The sequence below is a fragment of the Bombus huntii genome, chromosome 11 (genome assembly GCF_024542735.1).
Source record: "Bombus huntii isolate Logan2020A chromosome 11, iyBomHunt1.1, whole genome shotgun sequence".
In the NCBI taxonomy this organism is placed as follows: Eukaryota; Metazoa; Arthropoda; class Insecta; order Hymenoptera; family Apidae; genus Bombus; species Bombus huntii.
In genome coordinates, this window is record NC_066248.1 from 4380799 (window position 1) to 4407186 (window position 26388).

The 26388-nt window shown below is 40.9% G+C and overlaps 1 protein-coding gene and 1 long non-coding RNA gene across 9 annotated transcripts in view; one reads left to right on the plus strand and one right to left on the minus strand.

Moving 5' to 3' along the window:
• The window catches only part of LOC126871471 (uncharacterized), a 152085-nt gene that overhangs the window by 91021 nt on the left and 34676 nt on the right, over positions 1–26388 (minus strand). Inside the window, exons 3-4 of the long non-coding RNA XR_007691654.1 lie at positions 11007–11106; positions 8311–10950 (exon numbers count right to left, since the gene is read on the minus strand). This is a non-coding gene — a long non-coding RNA (uncharacterized LOC126871471). The remainder of the gene's footprint in view (positions 1–8310; positions 10951–11006; positions 11107–26388) is intronic.
• LOC126871415 (ankyrin repeat domain-containing protein 50) overlaps positions 6230–26388 on the plus strand; it is a 218180-nt gene continuing 198021 nt past the window's right edge. For all 8 annotated transcript variants that reach the window (XM_050630200.1, XM_050630201.1, XM_050630194.1 and 5 more), the window contains exon 1: positions 6230–6885. The gene's annotated coding sequence lies outside the window, so the exon portion shown is untranslated. The remainder of the gene's footprint in view (positions 6886–26388) is intronic.

Consider the following 26388-nt stretch of genomic DNA (forward strand, 5'->3'; position numbering starts at 1 on the left):
ACTAATTCACGGTCTGTGATCTTGTTCGACTGTCTGATATTCTCGGCTGTTTATCGCGAGAAACGATGTCGCGATAATTCCGAGATAACTCTAACGATAATTTCACGAGCGAACAATTTCAGCTCGCGAATATTGGTAGTTTTATCGTTTTGTTCTAGACATTTGTTGAATTACGCGACAGTTTTTGGCTGCGTATTAATTAACTTGCGACTGTGGAATTCGTTTTGAACGATGAGAAAGACGCGCGTAACGATATATCGTTGGAATAGTATTGTTGGGTTGGCAACTAAGTGATTGCGGATTTTCTCATTCGATGGTATTGACAGAATCCGCAATCGCTTAGTTGTCAATCCAATGGAATAGAAATGTTGTTAGAACTGTCCGAAATATTAGTGCGATGTGTGAAAAAGAACAAGCGTAGGGTAGGTTTATGTTTATAAGACGTTTAAGCTTCATTTCGGTTCAAATTGTGATCTATGTTGAGCTTACTTTTGCTTTTAATTCTAATTTAGTGCGATTATAAGGGCAGGAAGGTAGGTTTTGTGGCGGGTATAAGATACGACAAGATAAGATATCGCAAATGGAGGCACAGCCGGAAGACGTCAAAAGCCGGAAGGTACGGATCGCAAATAAATAAAAAAGATTTGTTGAATTTTTGTGGAACGGAGAATTCATTTCCTTGGAAATAGGATAAAAATTAAGATAAATTCGATAGAAAATAATACATTTTGTTATAACGCTAGTGCTGCTAGTTGTAGGTTTTTACTAAAATAATCATTCGTTTTTTTATTACTGAAAGAGATAGCAAAACAACGAGTCCGTATTTTTTTAACAACGAGGAATTAAATTTATTCAAATTTAATTCCGTAACATGATACGATAATAAGATAAACACAAAGGAAGAACAAGTATAATAAATGACCGCTGAAATAAGAATAATCTAGTTCCTCGTTTCTTCTATCTTTGAAATCTTTTGTCCTCTTCCTTTTGCTTTCACTTGTATCGTGCTACTTTCCTTCGTTTTATGATTCATTCGTTTCCAACTTTGCCCGCTTCAGCATGATTATTCTCTTCGAGATTATCATCTTCCGCGTATAAAATTTATTCCATATAATAAATCCAGTTCCCATTCGAGAACTACAAAGCGTTTCATACAACTGAATTAAGTCGCAGCCATAAAATCTCCTATTAGGAAAATATATCGATATATTTGTCAACTCTTCTTGCGAAGCACAGCGCCACGAACGTACCATATTCCTTTGCAAAATTAAAGCTAAAACATTCTGTAAACCGACTCCTTCAGGCTCAACTACCTTAAAATATAATACAGAAAATAAAACAGAGAATGCATAAAAACGTACATCGGCTCGTATTTCAAGCGAACATATCACCATATTTAAAAAAAAAAAAAAAAAAAAACAGATCTGTTCTTGAAATATTCGGAACGCCACCACTTCCGGGACAAACACGCGACGTACCACGCGATGCATCACGCAAAGCCACTTCAATCTGTCCCATAAGAACAAAAAATCCGTAAACTTCGTTCTCTACTTTTTGCCAGTTTAAGTCTACCTTTAAACCTGGCTCAAACCGAGTCGCACGTGCACACTAAACGTCCGCTGCGCGTATTAAAACAACAAACCAAATCTTCTACGTTATCCAAATTCTCGTGAAAAAATTTGCCGCGTCAAGAACGATTTCGCGGAAGCAATAAAAGAAACCGGATGCATTTCACGAGCGGAATTATTATTAATCACGTTCGATCGATGTTCGTCGTGCTTTCCTGGTCGGATACCGGCGGATGACCGCATAGCGTAAAATCGAGCCGATGACAGCATCGTGTCGCGAAAGAATAACAAGCTGAAATTATTTAAAATTCGCCGCTCCGAAGCGGAACCTGTTCGTGACTCACCGTAACAAGATGCGAGGGTAATAAAGCTGCGCCTCTATCAGCGCGGCGGAAATTAGAATGCAAGCCGCGTCGTAGATGGTCTCACCTTGCCGATTGTTTCCGGAACAAGTCGTATAATTTATCGTCCATCGGATAGTCTAACCCAAATCGTTCGCTCGCGCCTTCTCTCTGTACCCGTTAGATTCCTCCGAAGAAGGAATCGACCTTTGGTTAAATGTTGGTACGAGCCGCTGATTTTTATATTTCATTCTGCATGCGACAGCTATTGCCGATACAGTGATATGGAAAAAGATAACATTCAGTTACCTTCTTACGCGTCACACGATACCTCGATAGATCGCTCTAATTTGAGCAACGATGTTCGCGTTGTGGCGAAACCGTTGCGATATTTCACGGTGTTTTATAGTTTATGCAAAAGTAGAGTATAAAATATATCGTCGTGGGGAAGCGACCGCGAAAAGGTAATCTTCCGGCAGACGAAGAGAAAGCAACTTCATTGAGTAAAATCTCGTGATGAAATAACGAGGGGAATGTTTCGTAACGTTGCGATACACGACATTGTTGTTGCATTCTGCAGTTACTTGGAAGTGTGTCTTAGTCGCAAATGATACTCGCGTGTCGTTATTGCTAAGAAATGCGATAATAATCCGGCGGCCAGGCATGTTGGGGACGTTGGGAAACTTTTACAATGGGACGATTAGATGCGGCTGAGGTACTATACTAGTAACGCGTTTGTCTCGAAATTCACAAATCGCAGTTACGTCGTTATAGCTGTGGAACGGCCGTGTATTATCGCGACAAAGGATCCAGCATTTTCTTATACGTGTAGACTTTCAACGGGCAAAATACCGCTAATTAAATTTCAAAGAAAGAAAAGAAAAGGTTTAAGATTCAGCTTAGCGTAAACCCATCGATGATCCGAAAGCTTCCGAAAAATTTGGGAACGTCGCACGATAAAGAAGAAGGTAAACAAGATTACGGGAAGGATACGCGAACGAACCGAAGCTGCGTGACCAATCCACCACGCGGTGAAGATAAAAGTGGTCGTAACAATAAAGAGTAGTAACACCGGTTGCAAATAGCAAATGGTCGAGGTGATAATAGGAAGCCGAGAACCGGCTGTGCCTGGTGATAATGTTGGAAATAGGAAGAAGCTAAAAATAACGAATCGACAAACTAATTAGAAGAAACGATAATTGGAACGATAATTGAAACATCCAACATCGATTACCGCGCTAATGATTACCCGCTGTTGAGATATAGATTTAATAAAAAATCGAAAATTCTAGACACAAAGACCCACAAAGAAAGGAAGCGATATAAGAACGATAGAAAATGATGTAAAAATTGCAGGAAATAAAATATCGTTCGATAGAAGACGATAGAGTACAGACTTTTTCTCGTCTCTATCATTTTCGTCAGAACTTTATACATTTTACAATTCTGCGTGTCAACTAAATTACAAAACTTGTAGCGTAACAAGTTCAAAAGTTCGTGAAACTCTTGAAAGATAATTCAGGTCGGAAAAATAAATTTGTCAAACGTTAACGAGACAATCTCTGTTCAATAATGGCTGAGCATCTGACGATCGAGAAGATCCGAGAAGATCGGAACAGAGCAAGTCTTGTCCTTAGTTATCGCCAGGCTCACTGTCGAACTGGTTTCACGCAGTTTCAGGCAGTATAATTACAGCACACATCCCAGGTGGTCTTAATAAATGAATACCGTAATAAATGGCCGCGTGGGTCTCGCCTAGCAAGAAGAGAAGGTCCCGTATCGAAGGTGTACGTTTTTTTATTCTCTCTTTTTCCCAACGTTGCTAAAAAAGGATGGAATGCCCGATAATTGCACAATATCATTTTTATCCCTACTGGGTCCGAGAAACGTAGTGCTATACTCTATCGTTTATGCGTGCCGGATTAACCGACCGCTTTATGCGATCGCGCAGGATTTACTGTTAAACGATCGCTATATTTTCCGTCGCGTAAACATTCGCTTTTTATCCGCTGCGCTCCTACGATCGCATTGCGGCTTCCGGTAGAACGTGCCTCGAATATATTATTGAGAATGGAGAACGATTAATTCGATGCGACGGCAGATCATTTGCCAGAAGTAGAATCCTACCGAGGCTCGTGTTTTTGCATGAATAGTGGAAAAACGAAAGATCCAAGCGTACAATTCTACGTTTTTCGTTTTCTATTTTATAAATGAGGATAGTCAATATGAACGTAAAAATGTTGAAATTCTGTTATAATTATTCTTTGATACGGACGAGTATCAGCGAGTGAAAGAGCAAGGGCAATTCTTCTTTTTCCCTTTTTTTTTTTTTTTTATAAACACGTGTGATCAGTACGGTTGTGAAGTTCCAAATCAGTATGAAACTACGTACGATTTATTAAATCTTGTTTTTGTAGAGCAGCGAAAGAAGAGCGGATTAAATTCTACAATTTGACTCGCGTCTCTTACGGTAGTAGATATGATACTCTGTCGAACGCTGCTGTCGAGCTAAATGAACTCTATTGTTTGGTCGATGGAAGCAGATTTTGGCGATGGTATGGATTTCGCGAGATTTGTAAAATAAGGAGGATGAAACGTGTAAAATTTGACTTCCTTTTTTAGATACGTGTAATCTTTGTTAAAATTCTAAATGGATATAACAGAAGGATATTTCCTTCGTAAAAATAGAATATTTATGACGACGTTGTTTCTATCTATAGAGTGGTATAGAATGGTATAAGAATTTTGAAGAGGTATCTGCTTAAATAAATTATTTATCAGAATGAAAAAGAAGCTGCACGTGACTTTAAGTAAAATAATAACATTTTTAGTACGCTTGATTTACTACCTAAATCAAGTTATAAGAAGATAAAATTGGAGTGAAAAATGAACATAGAGAAGAAAATCTTCGGATTATTTCGAAGCTAGTTTCTCCGTTTGCGCACGGATTATGTCTGCCGCGCTGATTTACTTTTCGAATCCGTGTTACAATATTTACGCAGGTTTGTTAGGTGTGTAAATAAAAGAAACTTCGTTACGAAGGAATCGTAGAACTACGGTGTGGAAGAACGTGTTCCCGGCCTTTTTTTCAAGTAAAACTAGGTTAATTGAGGAGAATAATTGAATTTGGTCCGGCAAAAGACCGAAAGGATCGCGCGATAACTAAATTTTTCTACCTCCATCGAATAGTCGTTCCATAAACTGTTTACGAGTGCAATCAAACAACTGCAGCTTTCCTAAACCAATTTTCCATCTATGCATCGCTCTTCATCTTTACCACATCTCGCAGAGAAAGAAAGAAAAACATTTCCTATCTCGCAAAAAGTACTTTCTCCTCCTGCAGTAAAGAAGAATATCTATTAAAAATAAATCGAACTCGCACACTTAATTGAATGTCACTCGACTAGGCAAACGGATTAACCTTTAACTTTTAAACTATAAATTACGATCTCCAGTGAAGTCACCTTGACCCTTCGCTAAAAAAAGAATCTGCGAAAGTTCATCACATTCTACATGGGCTCTATTATATAAGATAAAACAATAGAAAAAGCAGAATCCCTTGCACATTCCGACCAGTCATTCTCCCGGTGGAAAGTGGCAGGATCGACATTCGCAGCTCTTTCAGCGCAGCCTACATTTGCATAGTCGCTGGTCTCGCGAGAGGGTGAATCCTTGGCGCAGTTTACGTCACTGACGTCGGATTCGTCGCGAGAGACTCGGTCGGCTAATCCTCGGTCAGGCTTTACCCTCTTTAAAGAGCGTAGATTCCAAGGGGAAGCCCTGTGCTTTCAATACGTTTCGCCACGGTATTTATTCCTCTTCCCTAGAAAACTCGAGAAAGAGCTCGAGGAACGACGAAAACACGCGTGTGCCACCGTGAACATAACGACCCAGTTTATGACTCGAATTCAACCGCGTGAAAGAAAGGAACGGTCCAACTTAAACGACGTAGGTAAGAGCGAGATGGATAACGAAAGAGAGGAACAACGTAGGGGAATCGTTAGCGAACAAGGATGTTGAGGATGGATCAGGGTTGCGAGCGACAGGAATAGAAATAGGGAAAGGACGCGGAAGGAACGAGGATAAAACGATAGAATGAGTAGGAGGGAGAAGGTTTTGAAGCAGAACACCCGTAGGACAGCTGAGACCCCGGGATGAAGGTAGGAGAGGGTCGAATGGGAAGCTGGTGGTAGGGAGAGCAGCGTGATAGGGGAAGAGTCCTACATGGTTCAAACGGAGAAGGAAAGAGGAGAGCGCGAGTGGTGGGGATAGGTCGGTAGAACCAGCGGGGGGCGGTCGGTGGTGGGGGCAATAAACACGCCGGCGCCTCAGTATCGTCGCGTCCATCGAGGGAGTCGGTTCGCGACGAGCACGGTTTCTCCTCTTGATACGGAACAAAAGCTCGACCAGGGTCGATTGCGATTCTCTACGACGAAAATTCGGTTCGGTTCGCGGCAAGGTCACTCGTTGTATAATCCGTTTTTCGCATCGTTGGACGCGTAACCATTCATTCGTACAGCCATGATAATACCGCGTTCCTTCGACGACGAGGGCTAGCCTTGCCCTTGAAACGCCAGCCGGAGTTTCGAGTGGCCGACACAGCGTAACGCGCGCGACGACGTTCCACCAGCTGTGCGCCGGAATCGCGGCCCGCGTGTGTGTTGTGTTCGACGTTTTTCTCTTGTTTCTTTCTCTCTATTCGTGCTAGTCCCCCCTTATTTCCTATCGTTTCGCCGTTCTCCGTGATTATCGTGACGAAGGAAGATCCTGTCGAAAATATACAGTCCTGTGTTCCTTCCTTCCTTCCTTCTATGCGTTTATCCCGGTTCGGTTTTGTTTTGGTGTTTATTGGTGAGAATCTACCGGGACGATAGGAACAAAGGGACGAAGCGAACGGCTGTGAAAGAGCAACGCAGACGAACAGAGTGTGAGAGAGACATCGTGGTGTATCGATTGAGAGTGGAGCTGCAGTTGACGTAAGTCGATGAATTTTGTCCTTTGCGAGTAATGATCCAAGTGATGACGTACGTGTACGTGTGCGTCTATGTGTACGTGTATGTATGTACCCATACGTATTTACGTGTGTTACGACGCATCTTTCCTCGGAAGCGTATTATATTTTACGTAAGTCACGTAGCTCTACGCGCGCGGTGAACTGGTTTTCTTCTCTCTCTTGTCCTGCCGCGTTTCGAGAGCTTGAAATAGTCCGACGCCAGAGAGAAGTTCACTGCCTCCGCTCGATTGTGTCATTGAGGTTAGACGACGCGACGATGCGATTTCTTCGCGATCCGTGAGACGCGCGCGATTGTCTCGAAGAAGTCTCGACTGGGCAGCCGTCGTGCGGCTCTATGGCCCTCTGTGTGCGTGGGATTTAAGAGTTCGCGTCAAAAACGATGGTTGTCAATTTTTTTCTAACCCTTTGAAATTAAACTGATACCGAGAGATATTTTTGTTCAGTGGATATTCAATTTTCTCTACTAACGAAGTATCGAGTATATCGCGTAATCTTTGTCATTGTCATGGATGTTATTTACGATATCACAGATTTGATACTATAAAAATGAAAACCTGATAGAAGAACGCTTGATTGGAAACTAAGGTTATGAATAGATGCTATTCGTAGCCACTGTATGTATGTATATGCAACGAAATTTGAAATTGTCGACCTCGTAACTACCGTTGCTGTTTTTTACGCAAAATATTTCTAAATTTTACCGATTTGAGACGAATATTCTTTATGGAAGAGTGATTAACAGTTTCGGTAATAAAGGAATCGAATGAAAAAGACACTTCTTCGCGCGGAGTTATTAAAGCCTCCATTAAAAGGGGTAAACTTTCGGCAAATTTTCGAAAGTTTAATGGAAGATCACTAGGAACATGGTAGCCGTTTGTAAAGAAGTTGAATGGAGTGTTATGTGAATAGACCATCTGGTTGGAGGAAAACGTGCGGGTTTCGTATATCCGACGCGGAGACAGCATTTTGAAAGCCATATTAATTTCTTCTCCGGACACCATTTTTTTTCGCAACCTATTCGCTATTCCTCCATTGTATCCAAATTGAAATCGCTCAAAAATTTTATAACCATTTGTTAGTCGATACGGTACGACGACGGGAAGTGTAATGAAAAAAACATGAGAATATATATTCTTTCAGGAATACCTACTCGTATACAATGATTGAAATCACGTGAGAAAGCACTCGAGTATTTGTATTACAATCACATAAGCGTTATAAAGAAAGTATGAAAATAATTAAAAGACTGATAACATAACGAGAACTTGTCATCTTTTTTTTCTGTTATGTATTCCTTTAATAACTATTTATTTTTTAGATTATCGCACGCTTTAATAACAAGAAACAAGAATTCAATATGGTGGAATCGATATTGTTGACGACTAACCTTAATTTCCTTTGCGAATACATGCCGTGGAAAGTCGTAGAAAGTTCACACTTGCATTTACGATGAAAACAATCCGTGTTGATTTCTTTGACGCAACGATAGCAGTAAATTCGGAGAAGACGTTACGATATTGTTTACGCGAATTACTTGGTCGATAATAATTTGAGAAAGAAACGGTTGAAAGGAGTCGCCACTTAGAAAGAGTCGCCGGCCGCCGGTCGTTGGCATCTTTTGCACATACAATCGATCTCTCGTTTCATGCAACCATTCGATTCGACGCGACGTTCAATCGTAGTTTGAATTTATTGTCAAGTAATTAGCCGTTAGCCGTAGAACCGGATACGTTTCCCGTTTTAATTCGATTCGCTGTCCTTATCTTAAGCGCTCGAATTACGTTATATTTGTTACAAGTACATAAATAAGTACACGCGTCTGAAGTAGTGTGTATCGACGATCGGAAACCGTTGACCTTAACGGCGATTAAACGCGATCGGAACGTAAAGCATTTTAATTAACATTTTCTTCCGTGAACGACCGATCCTTTCGCAATGGGATGCTTTTACGGGTGTGTTTCATTCGAACAAAAGGATTTACGAAGTGATCTTCGCTAAATTGGTTCGTACATAACCTTATTTTATATGATGTATCGTGACTAACGGTAGTTTATAAGACTTGCAATATCTTACAATGTTGTAACTTTATCTGGCTGCGTTTTATGTACGTTTAACACTTTAATGCTCGAATTATTAACAAAAGATTATGTAGTTGTATAATATAATAATAATAGTGAATCATACACTGGCTCATTTGAATGCATACTATAGAAACACTTTTGCGTATATGCACATATATATTGTATGTGTTGCATAAAATATTTTGAAATTTCATTAACACTGTAGTGAATCGCGATTGTTATGATTATAGTGATAACATTTGGAATCAATGAATAATATTATTTGAATATAATGTAATAAACATAGATCGATTAAGATATTCATGATTATAAATCTCCTTCAAAATGTATACACTTAGTATGTAACATATGTACATATCGTACAAAGCATTAAGAGGTTAAGTCTGTCGTAAACGTTCGGAACAGTTAATTACTTCTGTGTAATTACCAACAAATTGAATCTAGAATTATCGTCTATCGACGATCGATACCGACGAAAATCTATTTGTCATGTAAGCGTAGGTTAAGGAACATTTTACGTAACCTAATCTATAATAGTCTGACTAAAGAAAAGAATATTTAAGTGTTATTTCTATTACGTACGTTGTGTAACCTCTTTCCAGATATTTTTTATTCGTCTTGTTCGTTTGACACTAACCTACGTTACGCTTCTTTTCCCATTAAATTAAATCAACCTGTGAGTCAACGTCGTGACATCATCTTGCGTAACGTATTCTTCATCGACATGCGCTTAAATTTAAATGACAGATCGATTGCGTCGTTCATTATCCAAGAACAGTTACATGGAATAGTGGAACGAATTAAAACGAATCAAGCTATATAAAAGGAAAATTGCAGTTCGCCATTTACTAACTTAACGTTAACGTTGAAAATGAACCATTTGAAGGCGTGCTACAATGGTGTACATTAAGATTGCCCGTATACTAACTTCGTTAATTAGTCGTTAACCACAATCATTCCGCTAATTATTCTCATACAAATACTAGATAATGGCGGGGTATAATAATATATACAGAGCGCTGCGCAATTACAGCTACTAACTTTAATTAGCTGGCAGAATGTGCTTACTCGATTATAATTGAAATCGTTTTTTCGCACGATTTTTCCTCTTCGATTGTTCTACGTCTATATAGAAAGTATAAATAATGGCAAATAAAAAAAATGCACGGGGTGTTCGCTTTATCGTTGCGCACAATTTTTCAGACGTTTACCAATGCCATACGAGCAATTATTAATCAATATTTATCTCTGTCGAATGGATAACGAATGATACGCGTTACTAAAATATTCCGTACGAATATTGTGCATATAGTTCTATACTTGACAATACTTTAAATTCAATATAGAGAGGAAGCATTTTTTAAATGTTTTCCTCATCGATACGGATGACATTTTTTACCGCATCGTTGCAAATAATCGAAGAACGATATTCAGGGGATAATTAAATATCGACAGCTTCGATCCTTCTTCAAACGTTAATTTCATAAAAATATCAATTCTCGAATGTATAAAAATTGGACGCTCGAACGTTCACATTTCCGAACGATTAATTTCCCCACTGTTCACCGTTTTCCCTCAAACTCTGCAATTCCCGCTTGTTCAATTAAATCTCCGATACCACAATTATCGGCTCGTTGGCCGCTTTCAGTAGCAAAACAACAGGAAAATGCCTTCGTCCTTGATGGCATATCGTTAAATTTTCCTACAAAATTTGCAAGTGGAATACCTTCTCGCCTTCGTGTATTACAGCCGCATAGAGACAGGGCACGTCGAGACGTTATGTAACCTTCTGTGGAAATACTTGAGGAAACTTAGCAGTCACCGCGTATAGCGTTTCCGGAAAATGTGGTCCGGACGCAAATGAAGTTGCGCCACTTGGAATAGTTGGACAAAACTCTCGGCTGTGTACCAGGATTGACCCATACCCCAAGGGGTGTTGGCAAAGCCTGTAAGACAGGTAGTGACGTCATCCAGCCAGCTGCTTCTCGCTTTTCTCTCTTACCTTGAAGCTTCTTTCCGTGTGTGTTTTTTCTAGTCGTTCTGAATCGGTTAAATGGTCCCAGAAATCTTCCACTCTGTTATTCTTACGAATGCCAGAAGGACTGCCGAAGGATAAAAGTAAAGTCTGTGAAACGTTGTTTTGTTTGGTTTTAAGGGTAGAATGTAAGGATAGAGTTTAATATTTAGACTTATTAGAGAAGGATAAGTAGAATAGGATAGGTTGGTTAGACTTGGTTCGAATATATTTTCTGGAAACCATATGTTCTTTTTCATAGTACGTGGTATGTCTGTTACATCGATATCGTACGTCGCAACGTTACAACGTAATTTAATGTTGTTATGAATTACTTACTCGCTTCTGTTTACACAACTAGATCTTTAATTTTCTTTCAAAACTACGTAAAATACTAGCCAGTAAAATACTCGTTTAAGGACGGGATGCGAATATTAAATAAGAGAGAACTGGTGTATATTTCTGGTATTAAAATGAACGACAGGAATTTAAACGCGTGCACACACGGAGCGAGAATATAACTAAAAAAGCGATTTGAAGAAGATGGAGCTGGTGGAAGTCATCGGAGAAAATCGCAGCACAGATTAGCCGGACACTTTCCTCGAATTAACCAGCCCTCGGTTTCGCCTGGAACGAGCAAGGACGTTCCGTGCAATTTCTCTCAGCGGACATACACGCGCATCCAGGTGTTCCAATTCGCCCATGCAAATATATTCCTCTGTCCCCCGGGCCTCCCCCTCTATTTATCTCGTTTACCCGGCCGCTTCTCTCCCGACGGTGTCCCGAACTCGTCGTGACACGGTGTAAATGGAAGGATCGCGTTGTCGTTTCCGGGGAACGTGGCCGTCTCCTCCTGGAATTCCCTCGAAGGGAACCCTTGTAACCTCTGCAACAGATCCTATACTCGTTCCACGGAGATTCGAGGTAACGTGCAAGACGTTTCGGCCTCGTTCAGCCATTTGCTTTTTCTCTCGAACAGCTTTTTCCTATAAATATGGATCGTAGTAACGCGGATGAGCGAGCGGAGTTTGTTTTCGGATTAAGAAGATTATTTTCCTTGTCGTTCGTAACCCTGCTGCGTTCCTTACATCGTTTTTTACTTAATCGTGTTTTTCCAGCGCTGAGAAATCTCTTGGGTTTAAGAAAAACACGAGAGAGTGGCCGTTGACGTGGATAGGGCGTTTCGTTGCAAATTTCGCGGCCAAGTCTTTCCTTTCGTTGAAACGTTCCTTGAAAAGTTGGCCTAGTAACTTGTAGCAGATCCAAGGACATCGACGATCCTGCCGAGATAAAAGTAAATTAACGCGTTCTTTGAATCTTGGCGAGTCTTTCGCGGCGAAACAAGGCGAATAAACCAGTCGGAAGAATCTAGCGAAAACACGATTATTTTTCTTGTTGTCGAAATTCCTTGCGTTCGTATTCATAAGATCGTGCGTAACAGAACACGTATTGTATCTTCCGCCTTTTCTGTTCGATCAATTTTCATCCTTTCGCGCTCCATTCTTATTGTAAATTCGATATTCGACTCTTAAATTATCGTTCGCTTGCCAACCGTGATAAGTTTCGTTCTTATTAGCCTCTTCTCTCTTTCAAATCCAGTTCTGTCCCCCACTTAGGCAGCGAAACGTGTACAGGGTATCTCGTAGCAGGTGATGATTCCTCGCTGAAAAATGAGGAAATGTAGGGTTGAGTGGATGTGGCAAGGATCGAGGAAGGAATCGTGGAATGGTAACCTTCGAGGATCGGATGCTCGAGCGGTGACGTGGCTGCTTTGACCCGTGGAAAAGGAATTTTCTGCCGCGGTTGCGTTTATTTTTTCCTTGGTATATCCTGAAGCATTAAACTGACGTTTATAACGCTAATAATGTGTGTTCCTTCTTCCTCTCTCTCTCTCTCTCTCTCTCTTTATTCCTCTGGCATAAAAAGGACTTGTCACATTTACAAATTATCTCGTACGATTCGCCGATCGGTCATTGTAAATCCATCAAAATGACTGGCTTGCGGTCATTATAAATATACCAGCTCCTCTGACAAATTACTGTAATTTTGAGTTTTATCGAAACACGAATATAATTATATCAATCGATTTGCTAGAAGAAGCGATAGAACAAAGAAAATTACATTCTTCGAGGATAAATAGATAATAGTTTGGAATAGAAAGTCCAAAGTTATCGATTATTCGTTCAATAGCGAACACATTTTGCCTTCTACAATTCAATGCTTTTTAACAGGGTGCTGATAGTCTTTGGATTTTGAGATTCTCCGATAAGATGTTGAAGTTGAAGATGTTAAAGAGTTTGAATTGCGACATTGCATTGAATTGCGCAAAGTAGCGTAATTTTATCGAACAATTAGGATACTGCCAGCAAGTTAATCTGTCGATCATTGAAAGAAATTATCGTTTGATAATTGTCAAATTTGATATAACGTGAAATTATCGTTTAACGATTATCAAATTTGATAATTGCCAGGTGATACGATCTCTTTTAGCAAGTTAGGGTATATGTTTATCGGAACGAGCCTATAGAAAATCGTGGTAAATTGTAAAATTACTTGAGGAGGCGCCGGTATGCTGGAAAATTTACGAGCGAATGGAAAAAAGGCCCGGAATATATAACGATACCGATAACTCTATTCCACGAATTTCAGCTGCAGCACTGTAAAAATGAAAAACTGATACACAGCGCTACATTTCATTGCCGGACAGTTTCTCGTTAATTGCGTTAACTTAATCTTTACGCGGGTTCAGTAAATATGAGTTACCGTTTCCATTGGAAATTTTCACGTTTCCAATATTTTTGATAAATGCGACAGCTACTCTATCTCTGGATAAAATTCAAACGTTAAACGTGTTTGCTAGATCGAGCCAGGGCGATTTATAAAAGTTGCCCATACCTGACACTGAATTACAGAAACATTCGCCGATTCAAACGATTAATAAATTCTTTGACGATACCAACTTTCCAACGTTTATATTTTATAATGATATACGATGTAACAATGATGTTTTTTCGATCGATGTACCGCTTAATGAACAACAATACGAACTGATATCTTGTTCGATGCATCGTTTATCGAAAAATAGTAATTTCGCGCAATACGAAAGTAAAAGTATAGATCGAAGTCTTAGCAACATATTAATAAATAATAATTCAACAGAATACACGCGTGAAAATTGTAACAAATTGTCCAAATTCACACGTTATCAACTCAAAATTACTATACTAAAATAAAGTATAATAATCTTATTTACTCTTACTTAATTAATTGTGTAATTATTTTTTAATACAATTACTACTTTTCTTTTTCATCTTTTTCTTATAATTCACACGCCTACGACCGTATAAAATTGCGATGCGCATTTACTACGTGTAAAGAAATTCGGTTGGAAAAGCTGCGATCGAGTGCACGTGTACTCGATTATGGAACTCGAAGCTCGGGTCATCGATTTGCCTCATATTTTTTGCGTGTGCGATATTGTGCTGAACACGAATTTCGTGAGAAGATCGTATTCGAAGTTTTGTATTTCCCACATACTGCACACGAGCAATTTACTCCATTCGTTGATTCGGGACATTATTGTACGTAGGTCGTAGCGGGCGAACAAAATTTTAGATCGATGGAAACCACTCTTTCAGCTGCTCCATTGTTGATTTTATACTGCAGATTGATTTTACAATTTTTCGCTTCAATGTGCTGCGCTTCCTTCCCTTTCTAAATATATTTCTATCTATTCTACAGTCGAGCGATTATATTTCCTTTATCGTAGTTGCTTATAAATACGTTCTTTTGAAACGTTTAATCGAATGTCAGATAAAACTCGTCGATTTTATCATCGCGCGTCAGATAAAATCGATGAATTTTATCTGTAGGTTGAAAAATTGAAAAAAAATCTGCGAAAACGTTGGAGGAATTTGCATAAAAAATTTTTACGGAAATTATTCTCTTGGAGTATGAAATTACACACAGTATACACCAATCTCCATCTACATCTTTTCTCGTTAAATTCATTACTGGTCCCGTCGCAACTTAATCTCTTTCGACAGCGTTTGAAGAACACGGGTGAGAAACTCGAATGGAAATCGTCCTCTCTAGCTTTTATCTTTTTATCCAAACATAAAATTACACGACGCGAGAGTAATTTTCACGCTAAATCCAAATCCTTTCAAAAACACTGATCGTTAGATCGCAAATATTTCTACAAATTCATATTTTTGAAAGACGAATAGAAGACTAAAACCTATTAGCAGAGACTTGTTTCACTCGCTATAATACACCGTAACAGATGCTAAATTCTCTGTATTTTATATACTTTCGTACATTATTCGCAACATTTACGTGAATCTTTGCGCTTTGAAATTTTTCCTACTCGCGTTCCTCTTCAAATCCACATTCTTGCAAATAAAGATAAGAAAGGATCAGCCTGAAGAACCATCCGTCGATAAATCGAATCCGTGGAAAATAAAACTCGTCCTTCCAAGAACCAAGAACCATCGTGGAAAGAGGCGAAAGCTTTATTCTCTGGTTGGAGACGAGGCCAGACGTCGTATCGTGTCCCTCGTTGATCCGACTCGCTTCGACCAAGAAACCCAGCTTCCTCCGAAACGTTGCAAGCCGGAAGAACGAGCGTAACGTTCGACGTTACCGGACCATCGAACACGGTAGACGATTCCTCACCGCGTTGCCAACGAGCTCCAGCAAAGTTTCGTCTCGAGGAAACTGTCTCGTCTCTGTGGCGACGATCGGCGTTTCGCGTCGTTGACCCGAGGCCGGTCGAATCTGGCCCGGCGAGGCCAGCTATACCTAACTATACCGCACGATATGCAAACAACTGCTCGCTAACATGAAGTTATTACTCGTGTACGGAGATCGCAGATGGCTGCCGCCGATTCCTCGGCCACTTTCCCTCCTTCGTTCGTCGTCGTACACGTTTCCGTACGATCGAGGAATGCTTCCTTCGGGCTGCTTCGAGAAACCGCTCGTGGCTCTTGCACGATCGACGGACGGTTTCTCTCGTCCTCGTGATTTATCGCGTTGGCAACTAAGGGATTGCGGATTTTGTCAATACCATCTAATGAGAAAATCCGCAATCACTTAGTTGCCAAGCCAATAGAAGGTCGAAGAAGAAGGGTTCACGAGGAAGAAAGGGGATTTTAACGAATTTTTCCCTTTAATATTCTCTCGTATGGGTCCGTGCGCGTGCTCTTCGTCGGCGGTTAGGTCGTATCGATTCGCATTAACATCTGAATTGTATGGTAGTTGGAAGAAGTCGAGGCAACGTATTTTTTATTTTTCGCTGTTCAACGCGGTAAAGATTGGAAGTAAAAGTTGAAAATGACGCGGAATAAAACGGATAATAGAGCGGCGTTTTATTTTGATACGAGAACAGCTATAAAAAGTGAAGTTGCGTTCATCGTATCGATTGGAGTCGACGAATCGACTGGACCACGTTAGGCTGCGATAAAGAGGTAAACGTGGGACGCGAATTAGGCGTCATGGAACGATCGCGATTCTTCCTTCTTCGTGATTTGATACACTTACCGCTGTATGTTTGTTGTTTAATTTTAGAGAGAATTCTTTGGAGAAGAATCTACGCTGTAAAAATCAGAACGAAAGGTACACGAATAGATAAATAATGCAATGAGAGAAAAACGCTCGCCATCCATCATTTTCCAGTAAATCGTTTCACGATCGAATCCCCTAAATTGCGCTGTAAAATTCCATGAATTCTGCAAATCTACAAAATTTCTATGAAAAATTCCATTCCGCTGCACCTCTGGTATCCATCAAATTTTTAATTCTTTGGAACAATCACGCACGCGGAAACGACTTCGTAGAAAGAAACGTTCGAATTCCATCGAATAATACTCGATGTTAATGAATAAACAGGAGGAAGGACGGCGACGAAGTCGCGAAAAACGAGCGGATGGAACGAAACGCGGATCCGATAGGAATCGATGCGAGAGTTGGACGGCGTAAATCGAAAACCGTGAGAGAGGCAACGATCCCTCTCTGGCCGAAGCCAAGCAGGAATGTTTTCTCTCGCATTCCACGAGTTTCGTGGATCGTCCGAACCGACGAATTTAATATTGGCACGCGCGAATATGCCAGACCCGCCGCGAAGAATATTCCTGGCCATGGGATGCTTTTTCCCGCATGAAATCGCAACCAAGGAAACCTTCTCCGTTTTATCCTCGTTTGCTTGCTCCTTTCTCTATTTATTATCCTTAAACGTGTTTGGTTTTTTTTATCTTCTATTTTCCTACAATTTCTCTTTCTTTTTCGATAGAGTTTCTTCGGATTTTCTTTCATCGTACCGTTTGAACCGCGTGGTCTGTTTTCTTTGGGCGTTTCATTTCGTGTCATCCACTTACCTTCTTCTGCTTCTCTGCTCTTTTCATTACGCTTCGTCGTCTCCTACAGTTCTCCTATATTTCTCTACTTTTCCTTTTACGCCTCTGTACACTTTGCCTCTGTTCTCCTCTCTACAGTTTACGAACGTTTCGATCGTCGCTCCGTCTCTTGTTTTCTAATTTCCACTTCCCTGAAACACACACTCCACGCCAGTTAAATTCAGCGAAATAAATATCGCGCGATTAATCTTGCAGATCGCACGCTCGCTGTTCCTCGTGCGATCTTCGTAATTCCCACGCGCGTGTACGACGCAGTTTGGAGGATGTTTGGTAGCGAACGCTTGACGAATCCTCTCGATCCGTTTTCGCGAACCGAGGTGGACCGGAATTTTAACGATTCCCTGTCATCTTAGTTTTATATACTTTTTTTTCTTTTTTCGTTTACCAGCTGGTAAACCGATGGGAATTGCGCGAAGAGAACACCGTCGTGAAAATTTCATCGCGACGAATACCATTTGTTCTTGCACGCAATAAACAGAGCTCGTGCAAATTTTCCGTGTAACGTACGAACCTTCTATGTTTCCTGTCTTCATCCTACGAGAAAAAAATCGTCTCGAAACGAAAGTATCGAATACGCTGGATCGATCGCCGAGGAATTGAGAATTTTACGCCATTTCCTAAAAACATTTTATTCAACTATCGAATGTTTTACCGAGCGATAGTCGAAGATTAATCTCAATCGACGATGGGAAGATATGGAAAATTTGTTACGAAAGGAATATTTCTTTGGCATATTTTATTTGGATATCGTATATCCAACGTATTTCCATTTATACGACAAAATATTTCTCGCATACATATTTTATTTCCGAGCGTAGTAGCATCTATCGAAGGAATATAGATTTTCACGCGTTTCACTTTGACGATCCTCTCCCGGTCTTTCATCATTTTCTGCATATTTTCTACTGGAAATAAAGAACGATATTAAATTTTACAGCGCGAAATATACTAAAACCTAAAGTTCCTTCGACCGTTAGTCCCCCGAACACGACATTTCGCGTTTCTTAAAGCTCCAAACGAGGACAAGCAGACGGAAACGAGACCTGCAAGATTTTTTAGGCTTTTGCAGGCTGGTTCCCTCGGCGGTTGGAGTACGTTCTTCTTTCTTTTTTCTTTTTAGACAAGTGTCTCGACGTTTCGCCATTACAACGGACTTTAACAAAGCCCTGAAGAAGCACTGACACTGACACTGACGCTAATCCGCGCTTTATAATAGCCGTCCATTTAAGAATATTTACTTTCGTATACGAAAATTCTCGTCGTCGATCACGGATAGACGTCGGGCTGGAATATTTTACGAGCATAGAACGTTGAAAAATTGCTTTCCTTAACAAATTTCCCTGTCCCGTCCAATTGATTTTTACTCTTGCCTGCGAGCTCGCTTTGTGCGTCTGTCATCGACGTTTCGCGGTTGACGAACGTCAGCAGCACTTCCGGCTACGATCGAGAGATCCGACGAGATATTTGTCGGGCGATTGACCTCGCAAATAGGAAAATCCATCATCCCTCTGTTCCATTCGTTCCTTCTATGAACGTAGGAGAAGCTTGGACAAGGGAAAATCTGCGGCGCTTTTGTTCCGATCGAGAACGGCAAGATTCGTTGGATCTCTGCTAGGGAATTTTGCGCGGCTTATGGAAGGATAATTGGTTTGCTTTAATTCCCCGGAGATTGGATTTTTCTCTTAACAGCGACCCGATACGCACAGGTACGAGCTATTATTAGGTTCTCCGAAAAGTTTCTTTCGTTTCGTAAGGTGATAATGGACGAACAAGAATTTCTGTTTATTATTGAATTAGGTATGATCCATTTCGTTCTATCTCTATTATTATGCTCGTGCATGATTGGATAAGCTAATATAAAACAAAAAAACATTGCGCGTCTATTATTTCCTTATGAAACGAAAGAAACTTTACGGACAACCTAATACGCGAACTTCGGTTTTGACGATTTCAAGGGACGAGATAGCAAAAGAGCAGGTCGACGAGTAAATTTGGAAGTTTCGATATTCGGAAACTTTGCGTACATTTCGACTAGATCGGTTGGCGACGTTGTCAAGTAGGCGACGACGGATATACTCGTCGAGCGCGGAGTACGCGTGGCTGTTGTAACATGGAATTAAGTTGTAGCGAAATGAACGTTTCACTTTTCAATTTTATCGGCAACAGGACTGGTCGTAACGCAAGATATTGTTATTCGTTCAATTATACTCGTGAAAATCAGTTAACCGGTGAAAATATCGCCAGTTTGGATATCCGCAGAGGTTTCCTGATATCTTCGTTGGAAACTCGTCGGACGAAGCGCAAGAACCGTATTACGATATCCAAAGTGAAGGATCGATGGATGGAATTAAACGAAAGCGAATAACCTCTGCTGTTAACCCGTTGAATCAAATACCTGTTGCCTGATAAACGACCTAAAACTTGCACTTGTATCGAAATTTCCTCTCGTTCATATCCCATGCTATTGTACACGTATAATCACCGATCCAGCGGAAAATTCGTTATCGATCACGCTGTGGAGCAGTGATTTGCCTAGACAGAATCGAATGCCTATGATCGAAGAATCGATGATCGGCCGTCGCTAGATGACATCGTCAGCGAGGCTCGATACGTCCGTCATCGAGGCGAGCATCGCAGGTTATTGACATTGAAGGAAGCGAATCGATAGCCAGAGAGCGCCTCGATGTCTAGTCACGGAAGTAGAATACTGATTGCTAGCATAAAGCCTATTGTGCCGGTGGTGCGCGGCCCGTTTAAATATAGAGTGGCAGTACTCCAAGCGGAAGAAAGACAGAGAAAGAGGGAGAGAGAGAGAGCGGAGGACCCTGAGTTAGTCTTCCTTTCGTTCCTGAGGAGCGAGGCGAGCAGCGACGCAGTCAAAGGTGCCTCGAGCCACGAAACCTTTTGAGAGAGACAGCGAACTATGGAGACGCGATTTCCTAGTTATCGATGACGGTCGTCTGTCCTCTCTCACTCTCTCTCTCTCTCTCTCGCTCTCTTCGGTTTCTATAGCCAGAGGATCGAGAACACGATCCTGCGATTGCCTCTTCAACCGAATTTCCCTAGCTTCGCTCTCGTAACAGCAGTCGACGAGGTGACACAGAGGTCGATGATGACGTCCGGACCAAAGTTCTGGCAGGCTGACTGATATGATCGAGTGGAGCGACCGCGATCGTATTCGAATTTGGTAGTCTGGATGGGAAATCGAATTTAATTATCAGCATTTGACGGCTCCAGCTCTACAGTCGTCGATGATGTTGCGTTTGGTTTTCGATCGAGGGTAGAGTTACACGACGTAAGAGGCTGCTGCAGAACGTGGACCAATGGGTGCCGGTAGGTTAACTGCTGCTACGTTTCCACGTGAATCGCAATGTTTGAATGGGTTACGCGTTTGATTACCTGGATTTAAGTATTTGATTTATACGGGCAATGATACGATAGAAGCGAGGAAATGCGATTGCGTTTGGTTTCCCATCGAGGGCACAGCCGGACGATGGAAAAAGCTGCAGAAAGTAGAGAAACCGGTGTTAGGTTGACGCGCTGGCTTTCCACGTGTATTGGAATGTTCTAATTGGAATTTGGATTTAATTATGTCCATCTAATTTGAGCTTATTCGATAGGGTCCAGTGGAGGAACGCGATTGTGTTTGGTTTTTAACGAGGGCTGAATTAGGCGACGTAGATGTTGATGAACTGTCGACGAACGGGCCGGTGACACGTTTCAATTTCAATTTGAATGTCCGAATTGGCAATTGGTTCCGATGGCTTCGATCGAAGCGCCGCGAGCTTCCATATTTCCATTCGAATTCAATTGTTCGAATTTAGATATTCGAATTTGAAAATTCTAACGGAACTTTTCGACTTAAAGTATCTAACAATGCAAATGTTGTTTCGAGCTTGAACCTTTAGATTTCAGCGTTTAATCGGCATATTCGAATTGGATCATCGACAGGCAAGCTGCTTGGGCTTCTGATTGCAAATTGCAATTCCAAATTCTACGTATATCTGAATTTGAATACTTCAATTCGAATCTGTAATTGCACGCCGTTAGAATTACCTTCTTTGAATTTGTAATCGTATGTTTGCACTTCGACTCGAACATTTGAAGCTATTTCGTCGATCAAATATTAATGTTAAAAGAAAGAAAGAAAAAAAAAAAAAAGAAAGCTGTCGTATCTCACTTTGAAAGAAATTTAGAAACGACTGAAATAACCAGCCGTTTCTAAATTTTGTTTCGACTCATCCTAGAAAGTAAAAGAGATCGTTGTACAAAGAGCAACGGCCCGAATAAACGCTAACACGTAAGTAGCAAGTTTTTCCTTCCAGAGAAAAAGTCGTAGACGACCAAAGAACGTACTGTTATTATAAAACGATTACCCGGATTAATTTACGACAGAAGGGGCGACGTTTGACGGGCGAACAGGGGAAAAGATTAGGGTGCAGCAGGTATTTGAAAAATCGACAAGTCATTATTAGAAGCATGATGAGCCATGTTGACGCAAGTACCGTTATGGTAACCGGTGCCACGCAGAAATCGACCTGGGTGCATCCTACACGCCTCTGTGTACAATTTACACACGTATATGTACCTAGACACACAGGGTATACATGGCCCGAAGTTTACCTTTATTATCGAATCAACGTATTCGTCACGATCGCCAACTATCGTTCTGGATCCCGATCGTCTTTCTATCGATCTATAGATCGATCGACGACCTAGTTGTTCCAGATGGTTCCAATGTCTCTTCGTCCATTCTTTTTCCAGTTACTTTTCATCGTTACAGATGGTCGAGTCTATTCGATTGTCCACTCTTATTGCACGAAGAAATTCGAAGATCCAAGTATCACAGATTAGAGTAATTAATCTGATCTATATCCGAGTCGAGAGAAACTTGAACTTTGAACGTTCAAATACGAAAAGATTCGAAGCATACTTTTTCCAACAGCTACATTCAAATACGAGTTTATTGGCATTATCTTCGATAAGTTACACGATAAGTATAACGCGTAAAAGTATTTTCTCATTGTACGATGTTACGATACTGTTGGGAAATAGCGCGAAACTCTTTCGATCCGCGTAATCTTGGCATCTGGGCCAATGGAATAAAAGGAATCGTTTGGAAAAAATAGAACTTACGATCGAGCGTTACTGCTTATCGACTATCTTATCGATAGATTGCACACGTTTACGAATTTATGAAGAATATATAGATAAAAATGCAGAAAAGTACGTGTACGTGTAAACGTAAAACATAAAACTGCGTTAAGTCGTTAGTTGACCCAGCGATAAGTGTACTTGTCGCTGGTGAAAATCCTCTGTGTCTTCGTACTTGTTAGTGCGCGTTAGTTCGTCGCTGTTATTAATAATCGATCGAGTGAAACGTTCCCTACAGCCTGCGAGAAAGTTCGGTTCAATTTCACCAATTTAAAAATTATTTCCATTCAGATTCGCTATTATTCTTTTGCCACGGCGGTATAATTACTCGTTGGAAAGCAGTTTCCCATTATTTCCAACAATCTCTGTATAATCATAGTGCGAGCTAATTTCGATCAAGTAAAAGTCAGCTTGTGTTACTTAAACTTTTCCTTCCCTTGAATCCGAAGTAAATTAAACTTGTTAGCGGCCTTTGTTCGATCAACTTGCTCGAAACAGGCGAGTTCGGCCACCGTCTCGTCGCCGGTAGCTTTCCTCCATTCGTTGTTCGAGAATCGAGCTCGACCAAGCGAAGATGCATCCGCGGTATAGTCTGTGGCACTATGCCAGTTTATTATTGATTCTCTCTTCTTCGTTCCAGCGTCTCTGTACTATGCTATACACTTGCTAGCTCTCCTACCGAACAACGAGCGCTCCTTCTCTTCGTTGTACACAATTTCTTAAACGTTCCTCCCATTTTCTCTCTTCGTTCTTCCCTCTCCCTTCGAGAAATTCTATTCTCGACATGATAAAATACAAATTCCATGGTTCGATCGTATTGTTCGATGTCTTTGTCGTTAGATTGTGTATTTTATATTTTGCTCTATTAATATTTGTATTTTGTATCTCTCAGCGTAGTTTCTCGTAATTAGCATTTTTCTTTACGCTAGAATTTTGCTGGGATTTTCTTCCGTTAGAATTTTGTTCTTTGGTTCGACGACTGATTCCGAGGGCTCGTCTCGCGACTTATTTGAAAGCAAACACGTCTGTTTACTTTACGTACGAAATAGAGCACAGGGATAGATAAATCACGTTTCCTATTTTCCAAGGAAAGAATTTTTTAAATCCACCACGCTGTCGGTCAACGTGACATCGCTAAAATCACGATAATCGTATCTCGTTACGATTGCTAGTGAAATTTCCAGATGCTTTTTCCCCACGATACAGCGGTAAAAAGTTTTTCTATACGAGAGAGCTTCCCGTTTGAATAGTTTCGCGAGCCACTGCAGATGTTTCAACAACGCGAATTTGAAAGTTGCATCGATTTTACGATTATCGTTCGTCTACGCAGAGGCAACCAGAAGGAAAAAGTCGATCGCTCAGCCACTAGATAGAAATACCATGCTCGATGTTAATGCAGCGTTCGAGTCTATCGTACGAGAGCCACTTACAATTTCTACGAGCAACGAAACAAGCTCCCTTTCACGGTCGGCCACGTTAATTGAAAACAAGCATCGCAGAAGCCTTTACTCGCTACGATAGATCGTCAGAACGTAAACGTTGAATTGATTAAATATAAGCCACTCCTCCTCGTTCACCGATCGATGCCATTCGAACGATAAAATTCGCCCGATAAAACGCCTCCGCAATAACCGCGAAGGAATACGTAAACAGGGGATACGAGGAACGAGACAAACGCGCTACTTGGACTAATCGCTGAACGTATGTGTATTTGTATTACGTCTAAGGCAACTTTCAGATTTGAAATTTACAAGATTCGGTGCAGAGTGCAAGGCGTTTTATCAAAAAACACGATCGAAACACGAACAATCGTAACAGAGGATCCGAGATGGAAGCCGGATTCGGTTCGGACGAAGCTTCGTTACTCGATGAACATCTTCGTTCGTCGAATTGATTGTATATGGAAGATTTGATATTCACGAAAATGCATTAGAGAAAAATCGCCAAATTGGAATGGAGGATAAAGTGGAAGGATTAGCAGGATTCAGACGTGGAAACGAGACCAAAGCGAGGGAATACTGGAAAGAAGAGAGAGAGAAAAAGGATACAGACTATGTAAAAGGAAAGAAGAAGACCCGAGACATGTGATAGAAGAATGAGAAATAACGGGAGGGCCAAAGGACACAGAAAAAATACTAAATGAGACTGGAGAAGGACCAAGAGAACTAAAACAAATAATAGAGAAGAGAAGGGCAATACAAGACGGGGAGGAACGACAATAAGGAAGCACAGCAAGGAGGCAGAAGCCCAAAAGTTGCCATAGTTTTAGGGATGGAATAATTAAGGGTGTGCAATATAATAGAGTGGATAAGAGGGGTGGTAGATATACAGGGTGGTTGGTAACTGGCGGTACAAGCGGAAAGGGGGTGATTCTACGCGAAAAAAGAAGTCGAAAATATAGAATAAAAATTTTTCGTTCGAGGCTTTGTTTTCGAGAAAATCGACTTTGAATTTTCGCTCGGTACGCGTGCACTTTATCGCGTCTCGTTATAACGGATCTCACTGTAGATCGTTGTCTCGATTGACGTTATTTTTTTAATCTTTTACATTTTTATTCTATATTTTCGACTTCTTTTTTCGCGTAGAATCACCCCTTTTCCGCTTGTACCACCAGTTACCAACCACCCTGTATAAGAAGCGAAATAGGTAAAAGTCTCGTCCAAAGTCGAAAATAATGATAAATAATGATAAATATTCACGAAAATGATGTTTTTTCCTCTTGAACAGTGTACGTGGTTGACGAGGGTATTAGGTTGTCCGGAAAGTTTCTTTCGTTTCGTAAGGCGATAATAGATGAACGAGAATTTCTCTTTTATATTATTTTATTGAATCAGGTACGATCCATTTTCAGTGCACAATTCGATAAACTAATATAAAACACGAAACATTGTGCGTCTATTATTTGCTTATAAAACGAACGAAACTTTTCGGACAACCTAATACGTACGCGGTACACTGTCAGCTTCTTCTCAACGAATCTGCTCTATTGAACGTGTACGAAGCGAATATTCTGTGCGATACACAGCACGCATCCGTAAATTTCCTGCTGCATTCTGCGAATCGTTTCTGCTTCGGCTGTTATCGATATTCTAACGCAAATATTCGCTTGGTGCTCCATCGTATAATGTTCGTAATGCTATCGGTCGGATCACTTATCCTAATAGATGCGCACACGTGTATATTCGCACAGACGTTCTACGCTTTTATCGTAAAACCTGGTGGAAGCATTGTTGGTTGACTGGCACATTTACGCGGAAACTCGCAACAGCGAGCTGTTAATTCGCGAAACGGTTAATTTTAAAGTTAAATCATCATTCGCTTATTGCTGTTTTATCGTTAAATATTGCGTTACGCAACCGTCTTGTTTTCTACGTTTAGTCGATGGAAACCTGCCTGACATTTACAACATTCCCATAACACATACGCATGAATCGCGTGGTATACAAAGCGTAGCTTATTCCGATCGCTCTGTCCGCTTCGACTCGTCGCATGACGTCATTCTAATTACCCAAGTTACGATCGGCTCGCGAGAAATTTCAGTCGAGGCGTTCGTGGTCGCCTGTTCGGCGTACAAGCCGCGTCTTCCAATTTCCCTGGAATTTTTCAAGAGAAGGAACGTGGCCTCCAGGGTTCCTTTGAACGGACGAAGGCTGGTTTAAGCCTCTTTACACGTTGCCAAGGTGGAGTTCGAACGCGGTGTCTTGGCGAATGTCCGCGAACTCGGGATCCAAGTCATTTAAATTTGGTAAACGAACGAGCAACAGAAGAAGCTGGGGATGGGGTACGAAGAAGACACGAAAGCT